The sequence below is a fragment of the Ctenopharyngodon idella genome, chromosome 20 (assembly GCF_019924925.1).
Source record: "Ctenopharyngodon idella isolate HZGC_01 chromosome 20, HZGC01, whole genome shotgun sequence".
In the NCBI taxonomy this organism is placed as follows: Eukaryota; Metazoa; Chordata; class Actinopteri; order Cypriniformes; family Xenocyprididae; genus Ctenopharyngodon; species Ctenopharyngodon idella.
The window spans coordinates 15147499-15167173 of NC_067239.1; the positions used below are offsets into that span (position 1 = coordinate 15147499).

General features: G+C 34.3%; 1 protein-coding gene across 5 annotated transcripts in view; it reads left to right on the forward strand.

Moving 5' to 3' along the window:
- Positions 1-19675, forward strand: part of clocka (clock circadian regulator a) — a 78434-nt gene that overhangs the window by 13622 nt on the left and 45137 nt on the right. For 4 of the 5 annotated variants that reach the window (XM_051874118.1, XM_051874119.1, XM_051874115.1 and 1 more), the window contains exon 2: positions 984-1082. The exons of the other annotated variant lie outside the window; for it this stretch is intronic. The gene's annotated coding sequence lies outside the window, so the exon portion shown is untranslated. The remainder of the gene's footprint in view (positions 1-983; positions 1083-19675) is intronic. 5 annotated transcript variants of the gene reach the window in all.

The window sequence follows — 19675 nt, forward strand, 5'->3', positions numbered from 1 at the left end:
CCTTTAATTAAATGATTAACTTTCCTATAGACTGTTAAGAGCCCTTAACACACTAACCAAAAACCTCTTCCTAAGACAAAGCTATTTTTCTACATTATTTGAAATGATGAACCTTCATAGGTCACCCCTTAAATTTAAATAGGCAAGCTGTCTTTTGACCAGGGCAGTTTGCTGATATATTTAGTCACCAGACACTTTAATCCAGTGCCACTAACAGTACTATAATTGCTGTGCGATGTCCCACTAGAGACTGTTGGGGACAGTGGTAATGGGGGGTCAATTTACCCTCAGCTTTTGTCTGTCCTTGTTACCGTCTCCCTAGAACAAATCGATTTTGTTGTTGTATTCGGATAAAAACTGTAAAATGAATGAATGTACTTGGGAGTGAACCTGATCCTTCTGTGTTACCAGCCAGTTGTCAGCTCGTGTTCTTCAGCTCTAAGATTTCCCTTTTGGGTTGGACTCAATTTATGTTTAGAGGCAAAAGGAGTAACAGCAAGATGTTTGCATGGAGGGACAGTATTTTGACACAGTGCAATGGGAGGCCCATGATTTGGGTGTGTGTCTGTGTATATGTGAAGACTCAGAATGACCCAGATGTTTTAGTTGTGATTTCATCTCTAATCAGAACCTCTGGGACAAGTGGAGAGACTAGCGGGTGGACGCAGAACACTTTTTAGAACTAGACACATACACAGCAGCACACCACATATATAAACCGTGACCTGGTTTGTTGACACATTTCGCTGCAGAATAATAGTCAGCAAATTGTGATAAGATTCATTTAAATATTCTTAAAGCTTGCACGCACAAACTCCCAAAATCTCACAGAGAGACTGCTGTGGTTAAGGTTACGTACATTCAAACAGCTTCTTTTGTTCTTGTCATTTATTTCTAAATGTCAGAATAAGGTAAAGTGGATATACCTGATGTATGCTCACCTTAAGAAAAGAGTGCTTAACAATTTCTTGTTGCTTTTGCAGGGTTTCCATTGTCATTGGATTTGAGTTATTTTGTTTGGACTTAAAGTGCTCAATGACAATCTACAAGAACCCTTCTGCAACTTTTCCAACCTAAAGAAGGTAAGGTGAAAAATGGTGAAATATTCTTTTTAAAACAGTACACAGTACCCAAATGAAGATAATTCAAAGACATTACTTTATTGTGGAAGACGAAGGCATTGAATAAACATTGAATAGTCAGTTCATTGTTGTTTTTGTCCATTGCATCACGTGCATGGCAAGTTAGAAAGAGTTCACGTGTCCTGTGTGAATGGCTTCTTGGTCATTTTGTGCTACCTCTATCTTGTTATTATGATATGATGGGCTGTGTGCTTATGGCAGTGTTGTGATTTTCATGTTGACTGCACTCCAATCTTGCTGAGGGTTTGACTCACTTAATAGCTTAATACCCTGCAAGCCCCGGAGCTGAAACCACAAATGGCTGAACTGGAGAAAGATGGAGAATAGCGTTGATTTGTGAGGAGGATGTATTTATTCGGTTATATATACACAGTTTGGTTTTGAAAAAGAATGGCAACCAGTCTGTAACTAAAGTAAAGAGCAAAAGAGTTACAATAATTTTTTTTAACAGATTTTTTAGGGATATTATTAACAGGTTTTTGAAGCATTAAAGAGACTAGTACTAGTTAATTACTACTGTACACATTACACACTTTTAATATATACACTTCAATTGTTGGGGTCGGTGTATATATATATATATATATATATATCAGTCAAACCAAAATTTATTCAGATACCTTGAACATTTCATTTATTAAAACAGTTTATTCACTATAGTTTAAAAAAATGGTAATAAAATATGACAAGATCTGAGTCAGAAAAAAATTTATCTTAATTATGTCAGATAAGACTTAAGCAAAACATGGTCAGGTCAAAGTGCCTGAATAATTTCTGGTTCCAAATTTTTATCAGTTTTACTGGTAGTCCACTGTATGAAGAATTTTTGGGTATAATATGTCACAGTTTACTTTATTTTGCTATCCTCACTTACATAAATGAACTATAGTGTCCTGCACCCACTAGTAAAAATATATCAAAAATATAAAAAAATTCTGAATAATTTTTGGTTTGACTGTGTATATATATATATATATATATATATATATATATATATATATATATATATATATATATATATATATATATATATATATATATATAATATACATATATATATATATATATATATATTTATATTTTTTTTTTATTATTATTATGCTCACCAAAGCTGTTGTTTTTATTTATTTATTTATTTATTTTTTTATCAGTAAATACAGTAATATTGTGAAATATTAGTTCAATACTATGCCGATTTGGTGCTCAAGAAATTTTTTTATGGAAACTGTTTTTTTTTTTTTTTTTTTTTTTTTTAGGTTTCTTTGTGGAACTTATAATAGAAAGTTAAAAAACAGCATTTATTTGAAATAGAAATCTTTTGTAACAGTGTAAAAGTCTTTACTGTAACTTTTGATCAATGTAATGCATTCTTGCTGTATAAAAGTATTAATTACTTGAGAAAAATCTTACTGACCTCAAACCTTTGAACAACAATTAACTAAGTTTAATCAATAATAATATTATATATTTATTAATATTATTAATATTTTGGTAACACTTTACAATAAGGTTCATTAGTTAAACATTAGTTAATGTATTAACTAACATGAACTAACCATGAGCAATACATTTATTACTGTATTTGCTAATCTTCGTTAACATTAGTTAATGAAAATACAGTTGTTCATTGTTTGTTCATGATACTTCACACTGCATTAACTAATGTTAACAACATTTTAATATTGTATTAGTACAAGTTGAAATTAATATTAACAAAGATTAATAAATGCTGTGTAAGTGCAGTTCCTAATGTAGTTAACTAATGAACCTTGTTGTAAAGTGTTACCAATATTTTTTTTATATATCACTCTTTTTATGGAGTGCACCAGTCAAAAACTTGCCTACATTAGAAACTTCATGAAAGAACCAAAATCATTGTGGTTAACAGACTTAATTAAGCAACAAGTTTACAAGGAAACATTGTAATGGTCCATTTACATTCCAGTGCTGCTGCAGTGGGAATGCTTTTCTTATTGTTATTCAGATTTCGCACAGCTGGTTTGTGTAGACTGTGTTTTTTCAGACCTGCAGTGTAATTTGCATGAAGATGGCATGCTTGCATTTGTAAATGACGTATGTAGCACTAAGCGCTGCTTCTGTATTTCCATGTGGATGGATGTGGCTGCAGGCTACAGTGCTGATTTGGGATTCGAAACTGAGGAAAAAAAACTTCTCTGGAGATCCCACATACACACACGGTTTCCTGTGATCTCAGTGTCTAGGCTTCAGCCCACCTCACGTCACACTCATTTCTGTGTTTTTCTCTCACTAGGAGGAAAAGGGGTGATTGTGCGCTAGGGAAAAGTGAGGAATTGGAGAGGCTGTATGACTTGGCAGAAATCGCCTGCCCTCCATAAAAATGCAGCGTGTCGTTTTTGAAGCCACAAAACTGTATTTTTACTCAGAGGATGGCATGGCTTTGCTGACGACAGGCCTTCATGTCTGTGGCATCTAAAGCAAGCCTGTCAGCTGAATGCTAATTTTATATACTGGCCACTAAAGACCTGCAGGATATTGTAAGTGTAGCCTGGGTATATAGTATGCTAACGGTTCTTTGAACGCTTCTGACCACTGTGGGGGAAAACAAAGATAGCGGCTATTTGCACTAAGTGAAAATAGCATATTTTCTTAGCGATAGATGCCATTTACATGCCATTTTAGTTTAAATAGCAATAGATTCTTTTTACACTAAGTGACAATAGCAGCATAAGTGTGAAAATAGCGATAGATTCTATTAGATTCTAGATAGATAGTAGCAGTATTTTCTTTGCAATAAGTGTGAATAGTAGTTAGTTGCTATTTACACTTAAATAGTGGCAGATACTATTTGCACCTCAGTATTGTTGTACTTTAAACAAAATTGTACATTAGTTCACCCAAAAATGAAAATTATTCCATATTTACTCACCCTCATGCCATCCTAGGTGTATATTAGTATCTTCTTTCAGACGAACACAATTGGAGATATATTTAAAAATATCCTTAGTCCTCCAAGGTTTATAATGGTTATGAATGGCTGCCGACATTTTGAAGACATCCATCCATAAAAATGAATCCATATGACTCTAGGGGGTTAATAAAGGCCTTCTGAAGCGAATCAATGCGTGTGTGTAAGACAAATATCCTTATTTAAAACTTAAAAGTAAAATAACGAGCTTCCGGCGCGATAGCCATATGCCATGATGTTCTACACAATGCCACAACGTACTACGCGTTATAGCGTAGGACATAGCGTAGTACGTCATGGCGGAATTGAACTCTGTTTCAGAAGTTACTTTCACGCACCATACTCCCTACGCCACTGTGGCTGTTTGGCGGGCTTCTTTTTGAATTTTGTGTGGCCCAATCAGACATTGGGGGGCAGAGTTGGTGTAAATAGCCTTTACCAACAAGGCAGACTATTTTCACTCATTGTAAATAGATGCTCCAGAAAACAAATTCCGGTTACTACAGTTAAATGAATTTTTATCGGGAAAGTGTTAAGAAGATTTGCAAATATTTCTAAATATTTGGTAATAAAAAGCACAAAAGATTTTTTTTTTTCACCAAATAATTGAATTAAGAGCTAAAAGAAGATTGCAGTAGATACAGAAAAAAAAAAAAAAAAATATATATATATAAACAGGACAATAAGAGCTAATCACAGACCTATAGAGCCAGTTCAAACAATGTGTTTTTGTGTTTCAGTACACTGCTATTTAATTTTAATTTTAAAAGAAAAAAACACATTCTCTGTGAACTGCCCCTAAATGTGCATGTCTTCAGGAAATATTGTTCATTAACATCCTTTTCAACTGTTAAAATATGATAAATGATGTTAATGCAAAACATGCAAAACTTTACCTGATTAAAGTGTAGGATTCTGTTGTATTCAGAAAAGTACCATTGCGACTGCACCAATTAATGGCCAAACATAGAGCACCCTGTGGTTGGACATTTTAGACGATTCAATTACATTTGCTCAAAAATGTGGAGTAACACTTTTGTCATCCAATTAGTCCTCCAATTAGAAGTTGTTAACAAAAAAAGGGTGAAAGTCTGAAAGTATAAGCCATATGAGTAAATGTAAATGTTCAGATTCAGTGTAGTGGTTCACTCTCTTTTTTTGTTGTTGTTTTGCTCCCTTTATGTGTATTTCTTAGCATGTTAAGGATAAAATAAGTATTTTAAAGTAATTTTTTTTTTTTTTAATTTGGAGTCATTTTTTCTGGTTTTGGATAAACTTGGATGAACATTTCAATCAAGCTTAGTAGTCCGATATCCCCAAGGCTTTACTACTTTTGAAATGTCAGTTAGTTAAGATATTAACTTGCATTTAACATTCTTTTGCTCTTTTTGCATAATTTAATTATTAATCATTTAATTACACATTTTAATTGAAGTACTTAATGTTTGATTAATTTAATAGATATTCGTATCCAAAGCAACTGAAGAATGCCGTTTGCCTGTGTTTTTGCTTTTTCATATTTATCTGAAATTTTGTTCCTTTGAATCATTTCAGCTCAGAAACTAGGTCGTGTTTTTGAGGAAAGTCTGATTATAAAGATTTGAAGGGAGATAAAGCTGCTTGATTCAGCTAGTGGTTGTTTTTTTCTTAATTATTAATAATTTAAAACAATAAAACAACCAACCAGTAGCTGAATCAAGCAGTTTTTTCCATTCAAATCTTGTGTGTGTTTATATATGGTGTGTGTGTATATTACCATAGTTATATTATAGTCACTTCTGAGAAAAGTGGGAGGAGAACATAATGGATTACAACTGTAAATGTGGTGCTTGTAAATCTTTATCATGTTTGTTTTCAAGTGTTTGTGCTGACAAATTGGGCTAGTAATTATTTTGTGTATCATTCATCATTTTGCTTGATTTTTGATGCGTTAAATATGGTACTTATAAATGATTAGTGGGTTATTCAGCTCCTCTTGGTGCCTATTGTTTATGTATTTGCATGATTGTGCAGTTTTTGTGTGTTTTCTGAGTCATTCAGGCGTAACAAGTGAGTAAGGGAGAGGAAATAGTATGTTTGTCTACGTTTGACCTGTGGACACAATCAGCCGCCTTTAGACTGGGAGAGGCTCACGTGAGCTTGGCCATAACAATATATAGAAGCAAACAGGTACACACGTGAGGCCTTTATACTGAATAACGCAATGTCTAATGTTATTTTAGTATTTATGTACTATTAAAATATTAATTAATATTTTGAATTATCTTTTATTTTGTCACTTTTTTCATTTTATTTTTATTTTAAGTTTTAGTAATTTTAGTACATCTACTTAAACATACATATTTCAGTTGGTTACAAAGACATCATTTCTCATTTTTAAAAGTGAACTGTGAAAATCCGTAAGCATTAAAATACTCACTGTTTCAAAATCTACCTGAAAAGTGTGTGACTTTGTGACAGTATCAAAACATTGCCATTTTTGAGTATACCAACCAGCTGAACACATTGCTCCACCAATGGTGTGAGATTGGAGCGGGACTTTTTTTGCCCGACCAATGGCAGATGGGGGGAATGGTCGGGAAACCTGTTTTCCTGATTCTGTTTTTGAGGCATTAGCTTTCCTTAGTATGCCGGTCCATATGCTCATAGAGGTGAATCAATCTATCACCTGCATAAACAGACCCAGATCTTCTGTGTAAGTTCCAGCAAATCTGTTTTAATAAACAGTTTTGACATCTTTATAAGTCACCTTATTTTGCCTCTAATCCTCCTTCCATTCTCCCGTGCTCACTGCCTCCCTCTGGCTGGGATCAGAGCTGACCCACTTGGCGTCAGTGCCAGCGGTTGGCTTCTCGCCGTTCCTCTGAAAGACCAGACTAACAGCCGCAGCAACTTCACCGTGGGGCCTCTTGCCAGCTGCGCCATGGGGCCCTGCCAGTGGCGTCGTGAGGCCTTGCCAGTGGAAAGCAGTATTGCTCAGACATTTTCCTGTCTGCAGACTGCTGGACATTCATACTAACAAAGGGAGCTTTTGTGAGATCCAGGCACAGGGGCTTGAGGTTGACTGCAAGCCCACAGAAGGGACTCTTAACCCAGGGAAATCAGGGTGTGGTGGCATAAAGTGTCCAGGAGGAAACAAAAATGACCTTTAGTTGGTAGTTATCACGTGCAGGACAGATAATCGGCACAGAGATTAGAGATGGCCATGAGAACATGGAAATAACAACAATAATTGATAATGAAAAACACAACATAACTTATATTTGTAAAGCTTGAAAACGTTTCAGCAAAAAGTACAGCATCGTCCAGCATTTTATTTTATTTTATTTTATTTTATTTTATTTTATTTTTATTTTTTTTGTGGCATTGTACACAGTGCTTTGCAATCCGTTTGGGATAGAAGGGAGTGGCAATTTGGGTCTGAATAGAAGACACACGTCTTTTAGATAAACTATTTTTAACTTGTCAACATCTTAAAAACGCAAAGTTCGTGTGCACTAACAGATGCGATGTGGTGTGTATATGATGCATAGACCAATAATAGTGTATCCAGAACTTGCCTTTATCATGAGGTACATGTATCAGTTACTTAAGTAGTCATAATGACCAGAGTGCACATCCCTGACACAGTTGAACATGTTTTTCTTGTAATGTTGTGGAAGTGAAACCTTTGATAAATTACGAAACTGATTGTTCACAAAGCAAACGTAACTCGTCTATGTGGGCATCTGCCTTATTTGACTAGCTTGTACCAAGTGGCAAATCAATTTTCTAGCCAATAGGAATATGGGAAGCATTTTCATCAAAAAAAAAAAAAAAAAAAATTAAAGTTGGTAAGCCTATATTGATGCATTGACAGCATTAAAATATTAATAAACTAACGCACCAATAAGCAAATAATTATTTTCATGTTATGGCCAATAAATGACTGATATTAAAATTCTATACTATTTTGTGTAAATTAATGGAAATAAAAATGGTATAAACTATCAATTCGTTTTATAAGCTATAAGTGAATTTAGGCATCACAACATTATAATGTACAGTACAAAAAATAGATGCTAAAGATTATTATATGTATATATGTTTTTAAAGATTAACTTTAAAGCGTTAGTTCACCCAAAAATAACATTTCTGTCATTAAAGGTGCAATGTGTAAGATTTTTGCAGTAAAATATCCAAAAACCACTAGGCCAGTGTTATATATTTTGTTCACTTGAGTACTTACAATATCCCAAATGTTTGCAACTATTTGTAAATTGTGAGAAAATTGCTCCGGGACGTGTGAGGAGTCGCCTGTCAATTGCGTCATACCTGCGTTAACCCTTGGTCTGCCTCGGTTTCCAGGTTTTATTTTGTAGAAACCATGGAAATACCAAAGACGCTTTAATATATTACACGTTTTAATAGACAAGGGAACAACTGCTTTGATAAATTTATAGACAGAAAACTAATTGTTGTTATATAGCTCAACAAGTTTAGTCTTATTGTTTAAATCTAATTTTCTTGATTTTTAGCGACTACCATGCTTTACCATGCCTCAGAGAAAAACACTATTTTGTCAAGTAGCTAACATAGCATAATCAGATGCAGCTTTATTTTTAGTAACAGTAATACAGAATTTTCTCCATCATACAATACGTTTTAAAATGAATTGCATGCCATTTATCAACACAAGCCATCCAGCATTTAATATAATATTCTAAAATCGATCTATCTTACTGCAGTGTCTCAAACAAGTGTCTCACAGCAGCCGCCGAGCGAACGCACAAAGTAACGTTAAAACATCATTTTCAACACACTCAAATGTATGTAATATAATAAACAGAGCTGCGTTACCTCATACTCATGACCGGAAAAGTGGAAGCGACGTCGGCGACTGTGGCATAATAAAAGTTCCGCTGCTCGCACAGTGTGTTGCGCAATCGCTCCATCGGCCTCGTTCAGCTCCCACAACACTCGGTCCTGCTCTGCTTCTTACTACAATATGTTAATAATGGCATCCATGAACATGATTTCTTCCCGAGTCCTATCCCTATTCTTTTGCACCGTCCGTTGAGGTGAAGACCACAATCTCAAGATTCCGCGCTCAAACTTGGCGTCATCAAGCTACGCCTTTGTTTTGAATAGGCCTCTAGCGACCTCTAGCGGACAGAAATCCTACATACTGCACCTTTAATTACTCACTCTCATGCCGTTCCAAACCCGTAACACATCATAAAAGTGATCCATGTGAAGCAAGTGCTTTGTTTGCACAAAAAAGCATAATATACCACTTTATTAACAAAATATTAATCTCCATCGCGTTCATGCGTGTTGTATTGACGCGAGAGCAGACGTTGTTGCATGAACGTTGTTGGAGATTAATATTTTGTAAATTAAGTGGTAAATGATGTCTTTTTGCACAAACAAAGCACTTGTGTCGCTTCATAAAATTGAAGTTAAACCACTGTAGTCACATGGATTACTTTTATGTAAGGTCACCATACGTCCTCTTTTTCCCAGATATGTCCTCTTTTTGGACCTAAAAAAATGCGTCCGGCCAGGATTTCTAAATCACCCAAAATGTCAGGGGTTCGGCTTTTGCTTTCTACAGTCGCTATTCCTTCTCATACGCAAATTTGGAATATCGCATACAACCTTTTGCGAATGAAGCAGCGTTTCCATCCAGTGAGCCGAAGAGAACAAAATCGTCACTTCCTGATAAACTGGTGCTGAAAAATATTGCTAAGAAAAATGGAAGTTACTCCAGTAGAAGCCACTGTATATAATAATTTTTGTATATAATAAATTATTTGCGCCTCAGAGCACGCAGATGAAACACAAGAAACGCTGTCATGTTATCTTGCATTCAGATGCTGTGAACGCAATCTTGTGAGGCGCTTCTGGGAGGAAATTATACAGAACCACTTTAATGACAGATTTTACTCAGGCATTACAGAATGACTAAAACAGCATTTCAGCCTTGAGATCGGTCGGTTGGTCCAGTTATCCCATCCCATCGCAAAGTCCCATCTTTTCTGATGGGCATCATGGAATTTATTCATAAAAGTGTTTCCATTGTAGTTTATGCGCAAGTTTTTGTGTCGCATAATAATGATCCGAATTAGTTGAGCACATACGTTTATGTGCATTTTTAGAATTTATGCGCATCTTGGTGTTTCTATCTAGCGTTTTTTTTTTATTTTTTTTATGCGACATCCCAAAATGTGCATAAAATAGGTGGATGGAAACATATTGCAGGGGCTTATGTGTCCACAATACAACTTTAAACACATGTCTTGCAAAGACTTTCATGCCTACTTGATTGGTAATCAAGGACTGTTGGGAAAGATTCGATCTTCAGGATAGTATACCAGAGAATACAAGGAGGACTGAAATTATTTTTGACTGAAATAGTAGATCTTTTTTTATGGCAACTGATTTTTTTATTTTATTTTATATAAAATAGATTTATAGATTTCATTAAAAAGATCTTCATTTGTGTTCTGAAGAGGTCTTATGGGTGTGGAACGACATGAGGGTGAGTAAATGATGACAGAATGTGCATTTTTGGGGTGAACTAACCCTTTAAAGGAGTAGTTCATCCAAAAAAGAAAATTTGCTGTTAGTTTACTCACCCTCAGGCCATCCAAGATGTAGGTGACTTTCTTTCTTCAGTAGAACACTATGATTTTAAGCTGAACACATCATCCTTGGCGATTCATAAAATTCAAATCAAAAGCAGACACAATCAACACAAACTATATATCCTGACTATATATTGAGGTCTTATAAAGCGATTAAAACATATTCAGTGTTTTTGGATCACGACCCATTAATATGTCTGATATATTGAATGCAGTGTGGAAAATGTGTGCAGAGGTTTCTGGGAATGACAGTGCATTGTTTTATGGCTGAAGTGTTGGCACTGTTTATATAAACACCTCTCCGCTGTGTTTGGATTTTAGAGAACCCATTAAATAGATGTGTTTACTGCTTGCATCTACTGAACCATCTCATCACTTCACTGTCAACCTGACGTGTGTGTGTATGGCTGTAGAATGAAAAGTAAGCGTGATTTCCCACCATAAAATGTACTGTTAATTTGTTTCTGCTTAAACTGTGGGTCATCTCTCTTGTAAGAGAGCGTTTGTATTAGTAGCATTCTCGCTGTGTGTAAAAGATGAGCATTATTTGATCCGGGTTAATAAACTGTGTGTTTTGGTTTGGATTGTACAGTATGTGAATGTATTGTCACTAAGCTGGACTAAAATTGGCTTGTGTTTGTCTGGGTCCTCACTTCCCAGTGTGTGCGTCTAAGCCATGACTGGTTTTAAATGTCGACCGTGGTTGCTTATGGACTGATCGCCATGGTAACGGTGTTGCAGTCATCCCCGCTCCCGCCCTGTGAGAGCGTTTGACACAGACGGCAATCCCAGCCTGTCTCTGAAGTGCCACTTTTGCTCTGTCACTAATACTATCATCACCATTTCAACTACCACACCCATCAACATGTTTGTGAAAACTCTCGATATGAAAGCAATTGTCGATGCATCTCAAGTTTTCAGCTACAGTGTAGGGATACATATTTTTGCTGAATTTTGGATAAAGATTCTGCATTTAATTTTGTTTACTCTCACCAGCCACTTTAGATCAAAATACAGGGGTATAATCTGTCACACTTTATTCTGTCGCATCTCATTCTCACAAACGTTGAGGTGTTTTCTTTGAGGTGTTGTAGCTTCTTTCAGCCTTTTTGTCCTTGACTGTTGAACTTATCTGAAGGCTTCTGCGTATGTTTGTTAGCAGTGTGAGCACACCTTTTCCTAGTATATGTGCAGCAGCAGATGTGGCCTCCATGCCCTTTTTGCAGTGTTGCACATCGCATGGCATTTCTGTAATGTTTTGTGCTGCATAGTGTGTTTGTTTTTCAAAAAACAGAATTAAGTTTATTTAAAATTCCAATTATAAATATTTGTTTAAATCACAATTAATAAAAATAATAATAATAATAATGTACTATTATTACTATATTATTATTTTTATCTAAAAATGTTTTATTAAAAATATATATGTATATTTATATACATGATTGAATTTTTTATTTTGATAATTTTAGTTACCTCCGTTTTGGTTATTGAAGACTATTGTTGTTGTTGTTGAAGATGATGATGATGATGGCGATAATGATGATAATTGAAGACATTCTGAATTTATTTTGCTGCAAAAACCAAAAGTTTTTTTTTTTTTTTTTTTTAATAACATATAATTATACAAATATATTTTTTTAAATAAAATGTATAAATATTTTTAGATAAGATAAAAAAAAATAAAATAAAACTTTAGATTTTTGCAGCAAATTAAATTCAGAATGTCTTCAGAATTATTATTTATTATTATTATTATCATCATCATCATCGTCACTGTCATCATTGTCGTCATCATCAACAACAACAGCCTTGCCCAAATCTTTATTTTATTTTATTTTATTTTATTTTATTTTATTATTTACTAAAAGATGTCCAGAGGTGTGACGTAAATGGGGTTTGCACTGACTGAGTGAGTGAGTGAGAAATCCCTTGCCTTTCCGGATTTCCAGGAGGGAAGACGTTTCAGGTTGATAACGAGAAATATGGCTTACATACTGCACTGTGGTAACAATTTAACCAATGTTATCTATATGGTAACTACACCTAAAGATAACACAATGTCACTAGAAAAGAACATCTACATGTTTCCAGGGAAAATGGTGTTGAAGTGGACTGTATAAAGGGAAGAGGAGAACAGTGCTATAAATGGAAACCCTGTCTTCATACCTAAGCATGGGAATCACTGCGCTGCAGATTTGGGCATAAGGGTTTCCTCATGATTTTCAGTTCACATTAACCATTTTTTTCCAGCTGTGGTCATTTTTTGTGAGGAGAAGTATAAATGTAACCAATATCTGTGTTTCAGCTGGTTGTGTGTTGTTTTTTTGTGATTTATCCAGGTAGCCATGAGTTTTGCAAATAGCAAAGAACCTCTCTTTTGAAGAGCGTTTCTAGATGATTGTGTAGATTGCCGCATGAGTAATGGAGAAAATGCTGAGAGAGAGAATATGAGAGGGAAACTCTGCAGTGGAGGAATTCAGCACATCTATTTTTACCCTGCTTGGTGAGAGTGGTTGCTATGGCATTGCCGATGGGCACCGTTGTCATGCCGGCGTCTCCCTGCGTGCAGAGCTGCACCGAAGATCCATGCTGGAGTGACTCACATCCTCAGAGCTTTACTGACCTACATCTGAGAGAACACACACACACAGCGAGCCTGTAGAGACTCGATCTGACTGAGAGAAGGGAAAAAAGAGAGAGTGAGAATGTGTAGGCACCTTGCATGAATTTATTAAAAATGGAAAGCAGACTGTGCGATTGGAAAAAAATAAAAAGAATGTGGACAGGAACAGAACAGAAAAAGCCATGTTTGGTTATTTCGACTGTATGGATACAGTTAGTAATGTGGGTGATTAAGTTTGTGTTGAAATAAGACATTTTTTTCAGGATTTAAAGAAAAACTTAACAAAAATGTCTTGTGTAAACACAAAAGCTTTTAGCTATCTTAAAAAAGTTTTAGCTATCTTAATACACATTAATACACATCATTATGCATTACAATTTCAGATGCTTTTATCCAAAGACATTTGCATTGCATTCAAGATATACATTTTATCAGTTCATGCATTTCCTAAGAATTGAATCCATAAGCTTTAGGTTGCTCTGTTGAGATACAGGAATGCGACCAGTGCTGTAATCATGAACTAAACTGAAAATAAAACTGTTAAAAACTGTTAGTAAACTGTTTTAACTGGTTTAACTTAAAAAAGTAAATTACCTGGTGGCTTTCAAATTTTGAGTTCATTAAAATTAAAAATTTGAGTTAATACAATTTTGTGATTGGTTTAATCAACAGAAACTGAAAATATTATGTTATCTGAACCAAATTAATTATCTAAGTTGATTTGACAAAAGAAAAAATGTTGTGATAACAAATCATGGATATAATTTTTTACGGTGTATATATGAGAAACTTAAAGGATTAGTTCAATTTCAAATGAAAATTACCCCAAGCTTACACAATCGGAGTTATATTAATAAATATCCTGACGCATCCAAGCTTTATGATGGCAGTAATGCGTTACCAAACAAGTATGAGCTGTAGAAAGAGCCTCCATCCACATCCATCCACACTGTAAAAAGTAATACGCTCTATCTACTCAATAAAATTGTAGCAACAGATTACAAGCAATATTATTAATTAATTCTCTAAAAGTCAACCTTTTAAAATATGTAAAATTTGCAAACACCATTACAAAAACCCACAAACTGACATAAAAAGCAAAGAGTCAAACTGGCCAACTAAATGAAACACTGATCACCATAATAGTGACCAAACATTTTCAATAAAATCAACATCTAAACCTCTGTTAATTTTTGTGTTTCTCTTTGCTTCAGTGATTCTGCTTGTTATCATCAGGTGTCTTAAAAGTTCTCAATAAAAAATAAAGAGTTCTTAATTCATCTTTGACGTCTGTCTGTTATTCAGATATTTTGTTTAAATTTTACTTACATTTTACTCATTTTAAATGGTTGACATCTAAGGAATTAATTTGATTAATTCTAACTCAATTCTATTTGTTGAATTTGATTAATAATATTGCTTGTAATCTGTTGCCAAAATTTTATGGAGTAGATATAGCGTATTACTTTTTACAGTGCATCATAAACATACTCCACACGGCTTCGGAGGGTTAATAAAGGCCTTCTGAAGCAAAGAGATGCGTTTGTGTAAAAAAAGAATATCCATATTTAACAAGTTATGAAGTAAAATATGTAGCTTCCGCCAGACTGAAAACGGAACTGGCTTTGCGTCGGTTCTGTAAGTTGAATAGGGAAGGCGTAGGATGTACAGCATAAGCTTTTTGAAGAATACAGAAGGCGGTCTGGCGGAAGCTACATATTTTACTTCATAACTTGTTAAATATGGATATTATTTTACACAAATGCATCTCTTCGCTTCAGAAGGCCTTTATTAACCCTCCGGAGCTGTGTGGAGTATGTTTATAATGGATGGATGTGGCTGGAAGCACTTTCTTCATCTCATACTTGTTTGGTAATGCATACTGCCATTATAAAGCTCGGATGTGTCAGGATATTTATTAATATTTCTCCGATTGTGTTCATCAGAAAGAATACACACCAAAGTCATATACACCTAGGATGGCTTGAGGGTGAGTAAAGCTTGGGGTAGTTTTCATTTGAAAGTAAACTAATCCTTTAATGAAAATTAGGTAATTTGTCTTGGCAGCTTATTTATAAGTTTAAGTGCTAAAATGACTAAGTGTATTATAACTAAAACTGAAATAAAAATTTCAATTTTCAAATTACAAAAACTAGTAAAAATGTCAAAAGCACATAATATTAAACTAAAATAAAATGAAAACAGAAAATCTAAAAATAAGAACTAATTCAAAATATGAATAAGAACTATGATAATAAAAAAAATGATACTAAAATTTAGGGATGCACCGATAGGAAAATTGTGGCTGATACGATAACCAATAATTCTTTATATTTGAAAGCCAATAACTGATATTTTGTCCAATCAATCTAAATCTAAAACCAAATTTTGAGAGCCTGATTACAAAAACAAAAGTCTCACTATTAAAAGCCACATCCCAAGCACTTCAACATAAATCAAACAATATACAGTATAGTAGCCTATAGTGAACCAGTGTAAGATTCCTTAGCTTTTAAAATTAATTTTACACTCTTACGGCCAACTTTATCAAAAAAAAAAAAAAAAATATATATATACATACATACATACATACACACACACACACACACACATATATATATATATATATATATATATATATATATATATATATATATATATATATATATATATAGTCTAAACATAAAAAAAAAAAAACTTTTAAAATTAATTTTACACTTCTTTGGCCAACTTTATATATATATATAAAAAAATCTATTGCCTTACAAAGAAATAAAATAATGCCTAAAAATGCAAACAAGTCATTGTACAACATTACTTGAGTATAAAGAATCAAAATGCATGCGCTGTAGTTAAATAAAATGGAATAGCCTCACGGACAATAATGAAATGATTTTAATTAAACCATATTGTTGATGAAAATAATACAAGAAAAATAAAAGTGCTACTTATTATTATGTCATTATGTGTTTTTGAAAAGAAACATCTAAAATTAATAGTATAGTTTACAGTTTGAACACCGGTAAACTGGAGCACCTTGTTAGTGGGTTAATTAACTCAATGAAATGCAATAAACATAATTTTACAACATACAGTTGCACAAAAGGCTGTGAATGCACAAGCAAACTTGACTGTGCTAGTCATGGTGTAACTCTGTGGTGGATACGCTCTTCCCGTAACAACACGCAAAAACACGGGAGCACAAAGAATTCACAACATTCTTTTACAGTCATGTTCTCATTATGATTTTATGTAGCTTGTATGACAGATTTGCTCTGCACATGTTGCCCTTAACTGTATTTTCCTTTTCGAAGTGATTTCAATCATATTTCAAGCATTTCAAGATCATCATGGAGAATGGTGTGCATCTGAAGTATCTCAGCTGAAAGAAATAATCCATTATTTATTGGTTTTAATATATCCGCCAAATTTTCTTATCCGGACAATAACGGTAACATTAAAAATGATCATATACCTGATACCAATATGGTGGCCGATATATTGTGCGTCCCTACTAAAATTACCCTGAATGTGACGCATTATGTCATGACTGGATCGCAATTGAAAGTGTGTCAAACATATGTCAACAAGAGAGACCCAGCTTGTCCTTGACAAAAAAAAAAAAAAAAAACATTATAAGATTAATTATAAGGTTATGTTTCAGTGTCCTTGTATGGGAAAAAACATACATCACTATATTCAAAAGTGAATTTTGATCATACATTGAAAATAAATGGTGATAAGCGTAAGAGCAGCTTGGACATACTTATAAATATCTCCTTTTATGTTTCACACAAGAAACAGAGTGATACGTGTTTAAAACAAGGGTGAGTAAATATTAGTAAATTAAATTAGTTTTTTGAGTGAACTATCCCTTTAAGAGCTAAAAAAGTGATATACACAGTCGAAATGTGTTTATCTTCCATCTGTGACTGCTTGTGCACGGGTCGGGTCCAATTCAAGATATACTCAATCGTGTGAAAATATTTGAGAAATAGGGCAGTCTATAGTGTATAGAGCACCTAAGGGTAGTTGTGGGTGTGTGTGATAGAGAGAAACCTCATTTGTTTGAGTGTAGAGAGAGAGCGGAGGAAGAATTTGTTTGTTTGTCATGCGCTTGTTAACTGGTTTTAACCTAGTGCTTTAGGCAGATCTGGTTTGGCTGACTTTGGTCGAATAGGTAAATGTCACTCTGAAAAGGAGAAGCCTGAAAGATTTGGTTTTGTTAGCCTGTTTCCTTCTGCTAAATCTCACATTTTCCTTCCTTACTTGATCTTGTTCGCTTTTTATCCTGCTTGCGGTTGGTTAGCTGACAGTTTGTAGACTCTGCGTTTGATTGGCTGGAAACCCCTTTTATTTCTTCCTCAGCATATTATTGGCTGCTGTTTGTTAGTGGTGAGCTACTCCTGATTTCCTGATTTGCTGACTTTGAGTGTGTGGTGACTCAGCCTGCCGCATGATTGGCTGCAGTTGCCTGTTGAGCTGTGATTAAGTCTCAGTAGAAGAGAGAGAAACGGTAAGCGAGAGAAGCAAAAGTAGGTCACTGGGTCAGCAGGTCAGTGAAGCATCTACTGACATCACAGTTACAAAACCATAGCTCAGCCTACTGTTAAACGCCACAACCACTCTGCAGGAAATGCTGGGGACTGCTTTACTTCCTCTTTCTTTTGCTCTTTTGCTTTTATGTCTCGTTTTATCCTTTTTTTTTTTTTTTCACAAGCCTTCCCCCTCATTTTTCTTCTTGCATGCCTTCTTATCCCTTTTTTTCTCTCCCGTACCCTCCTTCACGGCTTTACATGCCTTGCTTTTTGTCAAATATTTTGTGAAATTGACTCCATATCTTGGTGAACAGAAAATATTTCACTGTATCCTACATCCTTTTCCAGTTCTCCGCCTCTCCACATGTGGCCTTCTCATGTTTTTCCCAGAATCCTCCCCGTCCCTCCCCCTTTCTGTGTCACCTCCCCATTCAAAGAAATCCTTTGGATTTCTATTTTTGTATGTGCAAATGACATGTTTTATGTGTTAAGGAAATATTTGTGGCAGAGTCAGAGGATTCCTCTTCCCTACTTTTCCCTGTAGTGAAGCAATTCTGTTTTGTCGAACTGAAACTCCACCATCATTTTAAGCTATTGTAACTCATATCTGGAAAGCATCTTGATGACAGATATCTTCATTTTACAGCCCACAAACACATTGTAGAACATCAATAGGAATTTCTATGAAATCTGTCAGGGTGTGCTTTGTTAAACAATCCTGAATCCACTTATGAGCATTCCTGTCAGAATTTGGAACCAATCCTAAATGATCCTAATGGAATCCAAAATGATCCTTCTGGATGAACTGAAATTCCCATAGGATTTTTTTATTTTTAGTCCTGGATGTGTATTAGTAGTCTTTGTGGAGTACAAAATTGTACTTATGTCTTACTCCACGACAGTTTAAGGAAAAAAATTTCTTTAAACTCCTTTTGATATTCTACAAGGATATTTTATTATATTGCTGCTCATAATATAATAATAATAGTTTGAATATGTACTAGAAAATGTGATTTTTCTTTAGTTGTTAGAAACTTGTTAGAAAATTCCCATTTTGTTTTTGTCTAGTATTTTAACCAGGTTTGTGTGTTTCTATTTATTTTTAATTCTTAGAATTCTATTTTAAATTGCAAATGTGTAGTCATTATTAGAACTCCATTGTATCAGATTAATGTTTAGCTTCTGGACAGTTAAAGGTAATCTCAAGAGGAGCTGTGGGTGTTTTAAAATTCTGACGGATTTGTTTTAAAACCCTTTTCATGTTTTACAGGGATATTTAATGCTGTTGGTTTCATAATAGTCCTATTGGGAATATATGCTAAAAAGATTTTATTTTGTTATGTTGGAATCCTATACACCAACATTCAAAATATGTTCACCAAGGCTGTATATTTGGTCAAAAATACAGTAAAAATAGTCATATTATGAAATATTATTACAATTTAAAACAACTGTTTTGTGAATTTGCTGAATTTTCAGCATCATTACTCCAGTTTCAGTGTCACATGATCCTTGAGAAATCATTCTAATATGCTGATTTGCTGCTCAAAAAACATTGCTTATTATTATCAAGGTTGAAAACAGTTGTGCTGCTTAATATTGTAAAACAGTAACTTTTATTCAGGATTCTTTATGAATAGAAAGTTCAAATAAGCATTTATTTAAAATAGAAACATTGTAACATTATAAATGTATTTACTGTCACTTTTGGTCAGTTTAATGCATCCTTGTTGAATAAAAGTATTCATTAGTTAAAAAAACCCCACTGACCCCAAAGTTTCAAGCTATAATTC